Source organism: Tinamus guttatus, unplaced genomic scaffold (assembly GCF_059628265.1).
Source record: "Tinamus guttatus ecotype Peru unplaced genomic scaffold, ASM5962826v1 Tinamus_guttatus_pri_ptg000303l, whole genome shotgun sequence".
Taxonomy (NCBI): domain Eukaryota; kingdom Metazoa; phylum Chordata; class Aves; order Tinamiformes; family Tinamidae; genus Tinamus; species Tinamus guttatus.
Window position 1 is genome coordinate 43,581 of NW_028288837.1, and position 5,080 is coordinate 48,660.

The following is a 5,080-nucleotide window of genomic DNA, read 5'->3' on the forward strand; positions in this document are numbered from 1 at the left end:
TGTCCATATTCAGGATCCTCTTGTGGGGACCTGACACTGGCACCAAGGGGAGCTGCTCTCTCCTGATCGAGCTGCTCTCCTCAGAGTGGGGATCTGGGGTCTTTTCCCCCAATAAAGGCATGGTCACCATGGGGACTGCCCCCTCACAATGACCTTGTGAGCATGATGCCACTGACATCACAAAGCCCTGCTGAGTGCCATGAGGACCTCGTCACGATGTCCTGGTGGAGACCACGGGGACACCATCACGATGTCTTGGTGGAGACCATGGGGATTCATCCCATAATGATGCCTTGGTGGAGACCAAGGGGACCCCATCATGATGCCTTGGTGGAGACCATAGGGACTCCACCATGATGTCCTGACGATCTCCATGGGGATGCCCATCACCATGTTGCTACCTCCAAGTCCTGATCCCAGCCTCTGAGCCTGCCTGGGAACTGCTATGAGGGGAGCAGGATGAATGTTCCTCCCTCCAGCTCTGCACTCCCCAGGCCTTGCAGAGGCTGCACTTCTTCAGGCGCTGCATAGCAGAGATCCACACAAGGCCATCGCTGTTGGTCTGCCCATTAATCCTCACCCCTACAATCCTGACTGACTCTCTGTCTGTCCCTAGGCAGAGTTCCCTGCATCCTGCTGCGCTCTCTGGGGTTTCCTTTGTCCACCTCACCTGCACCTTTCCCTGCCATCCCAGCCCATCACTCCCTCACTCTTGCTGTAGTCTTCTTCTCTGAGTCATTCTCAATTTAAGGCTCTCCTCACCAGCTTGGCCAACTGGTTGGTGACCATCAGGTGGGCAGATGGGAACAGTCTCCTTCCAGATGAAATGTGACAACATGCAGTCTTGCTGCCTTGCTCTAAGCTCAGCTCCAGGTTCTCCTCCAGCTCCTGCTGAAAAAAAAAGACAGACAAAAAGAGAAGAAAAAAAAAAAAAGGAAAAGAGACTCTTTGCTCTTCATCCTCTCCATTTCTTGCTTGTCTTAAGCTGGTATGAGGGTACATGAGAGCAATCTGAATTATGGTACCTGAAATGCAGAATTAAAACCTGAATCCTTCAGACATGTTTCTCCTTCTTGTATCAGTGCATGAGAAAATTCCTGTTCCTTCTGGATGAGGACATCCTTTCATGTGGCCACACTGAGGACATCAGTAGCATGCTCACAGTCAGGATCACCACAGGTAAGAAGGTTCAGGAAGAGGAGACCCCTCAGCCTTTAAGAACATAGGTTCATGAAAAGAGACCCCAGTGTCATGTGTCTCCCATTACTGATTCCTCCTTTCATGTGTTGGTGCTCAGTTGCTGGTCCATAGGCCCTGGACCACCTTGAGAGGCCTCAGAGTTCCTGCCCTCTGCACCCATTCCAGGAGGTTGTGTCTTTCCTGGAGGTGCTGTGCTGTATTTGCCAGCCATGGCTGGCTGTAATGGGCACACAGGGCACCTGGCACAGCTCTAGAGACCTTGGACTGAACTTGGATGCCTGCCGTGCAGGGATGTGTGTGTGTCACTTTGCTTTGCTCTGATTTGAGCTCACATGCCCTAAATGCACATGCCTGGTTCCATTTCATGTGGTCAAGGACACCCTCCTTGCCCCTATGTCCACCAGCTGGTGCTTGGGAAGGATGTCCATCTCTCAGGATGGTTCCAAGAGAACTCGAAGACCCTTGCATTTGCCTTGGACCACCCCATCCCCTCAGGCATTACCAGGTGTTATTACTGACTCCTACCCTCTCTCTCTAGCGATTAGAGATGCCAGGGCCATTTTCTACCTGGGATGTGCTGCACAGGTCTCTGTCTTCTTGAGTTCAAGAGAATGTTTTCTTCACACAGTCATGGCTCAGACCACTTTGAGGCCATCTGCAGACCCTTGTACTACGGGATCCTCCTGAGCAGCAGAACTTGTGTTGAAATGGCAGCAGCTGCCTGGGCCTGTGGGTTTCTCAATGCCCTGGTCCATACTGCTAACACTTTCATGCTTTCTTTCTGTAGAGACAGCTCTACGGACAGTAGTTTTGTGAAATCCCCCAAATCCTCAAGCTCTCCTGCCAGGCTACAGGCATTTCCATGTATTTGTGATGCAAAACATCAGGATGTGGCACAGAAGACAGATTGGTCATGGTAGACCCTATTACCAAGAGCCAAGGACATTGTGTGTGCAATGGCCCAACTTGAGAGCAGAGAAATGCTGGCATGGAGAGAAGATGTCAATGCAATGGTGAAAGAAGGTTCCCACTAAGCGAGCAAAGCCTGCAGTGCCCAAGGCCAGGGAGAGGCCACACCCCTGGGGCCTGTGACAGAGTTGGGCCAATCTCCAGGCAGGAGAAGGCATCATTGAAGGTGTTCTTGGGCTGGAGCCGTCTCAGATCCAGCCATCCTGAGGCCATCATTAGCCCAGTCATATCATCCACGGTGAAAGGAGGTTCTGTTTGATAAAAGCGAGAAGCTGTTAAGAGAGCAGAGACCAGAGCAGACACCTTGGTGTGATGTGCCTCTCCCATTTAGGGAGCACGCTTGGCTGTAGGAGGGATGGACTTGGCCTAAAGGCAGTGGTGGGATCCAGTTGTTTTGGCACTGGTAGTGAACCCGAGAGGTCCTGGGGTGCTTGCCCAGCTCCAGCTCCAAAGGGACATGGCTTCTCATAGATCCCATGCTAGAGGAGGCATTTGGTTATGCTGGACAACGCAGGCATCTCTCGGCCCAGCCAGCCTGTTCCGATGTCACTGAATGATATGCCTGCCCTGAGTTAATTATATTAACTTTTTGCACTGTGATGATCTGTCTGAGTCTCTGCTTTATACTGCATGGTGCTCACACAGTAGTGGAAGGCACCTGGGGTCATTTGAGATGGCCAAGAACATTCCCCACCTGGTCTCGTCCTGGAGCTCCATGAGAATGTGGGTCTGAGATTTGCTTCTTAAGAGCAGACAGACATGGGCAGCTTTTTGGTACCTCCACTGTCTCTTCAACTGTCCCCAGGTGTTTGTGTGTCGTCAGCTGACTCCCACCTTCCTTCAGCAGTGATTACAAGGGGAGCTTAGGGAAGGAGCTCCCATGGAGCTCCCATGGAGCAAAGTGTGCTGTGCACACTTCAGCATGGGGAAGCAGAATCCCACCTTCTGTGTGTTTGTGGAGTTCAGGGGAGGAATCTGAATCCCATCCCAGACCAAGGGCTTCAGAACCAGCATGGGATGCCCAGATTGACTCATCTGAATCCATGAGCCCCCTTCTAGCCCCTTTCTCAGTGTCCTGCTTATGGGGTCTTCCTAACTAGGTACTTCCAGAGTGGGACCATTCTAACTTGCACAGATAGTCATTCTCTTGATGAAATAGACGGCAAGTTGGGAATCCTTCTTTCTCTACTCATTAGGAAAAGACAACAAGTGATTATTTTAGTTTACTTAACAAACATTTCCCAGGAGGAGGGGGCACGAGGGACAGAGCAATTGGTGAGTTCAGCTGTTCCTCTGCTCCTGAGCGGGGCCAGGCTCCTGGGACGGAGGCAGCTCGTGGCAGCCTGGCAGCACTGCCCAGAGACAGCCGAGTGCAGGAGCAGCTCCTGTGCCAAGAGCAGCAGGGCTGCGGGCACTGCCTGCTGCTGCGGACAGCAGAGGAGAGAAGGCAGCGAGAGGGGAACGGCAGTGTGGAGCGGGAGGACACAGGAGACCTTCACAGCTCTTGACATGGTGAGTTTGTGCTTACAGGACAACACTACAGAGCTTCTTGAAGGGGACATAAGAACCCATCACACCCCATGGCTGGCAGCATTTTTCTCTTCTTTATCCTGACTTTTGCAGTGCAGAGGAAGAGGAGCTGCTTCAGAGCAGGGATTCTCTAACATACCACCTAAGGGCAGGGCATCCTGCTGCCTTCCCCAACAGAAACAGCAGTGATGTGAAGCTGGGGTGTGCAGACAGGGTGAGAGGTCTGCACTTCAGAGCAGGGTCCCTGCACCCAAAGGTGCTGTGTGCCCGCAGCAGTGACTGTGTCGCCTGTGAAGGTCAGCACTCAGCCTGCCCAGGGAGCTCCCCACAGCACTGAGGGGAGAAGTTCTGGGTGGGAGGATTATCCTCCACCAGGACAGGCTCCTTCTCCTGCTGGGAGCGTCCTGCAGGGCTCAGGTCTGCTCACAGGTCTAGCTGTGAGCACATTTCAGGCGGCACTTTGCAAAAGGAAAGGCAAGGCAGGCATTTCCTGAAGGAGAAGCCAATGAGATGGTGCTTAGAATTTCCTTCCACTTGGTAAGAGGAAAATGGAAATGAAATGGTCAGATTTGGAGAAGAGACTGAGACTCATTTAGAGATTCAAGGAGCGGCCAAAGAGTCTGCCAGGGACATCTGAATGTCCCCTCAGCCATCCCTTAGTGCATAGACAGCACCAGCTTCTCCTCAGCTGCTGCATCAGGGTCTATCTGAGCTGCTCCTTAGCACCTGCAAACATGGGGGTGCCCCTGGACAGTCCCCTGCTCCTTGGAGGTTTCTGCAGGGAGAACTGGGCTCACTTCTTCACTCAAAAAACATTCCCACAGTGAGTAGGCACCTTTGTGTTTTTGTGTGTGCACCATCATATATATTATTTATACGCACACTTATATATCAACAGACTCCTCCACTTATCCTTTTGCAGAGAAGACTTGATTTCCAAATGTTGAAGAGCCCTGCCATAGAAGGGGTGGACATCATCTCCTGCAGCTTGTGTGCATCAAAGCTGCTCCTTCTCTCTGCAGTGCCTGGAATAAGGGTGCAGGGTGCAGGGTTAAAGGAGGCATGAGGACAAGGTCTATCTCTAGACATCTTGACATGCAGAAAGGGTAAGGTCTATCCCTGTTTCCCTTTGACTGTTGTTCCCCATTGTTGGAGTGAGATCTGGTGTGGCAGACTCAGATACAAATATCTCTGTTGAGGAGGGCAAGAGTGATGGGGGTGAATCCCTCACAGAGCTCTTCTCCTTCAGATACAACTGGTGTGAGGGCTGTATTCAGCTCTCATGCTGGTGAATGGAGAATATTTCCACTTGGTCTCTGGACTAAGTCCATTCCAAGCAATGCAATATGCCATTCCAAGGCACCTCCACAAATACCACTCA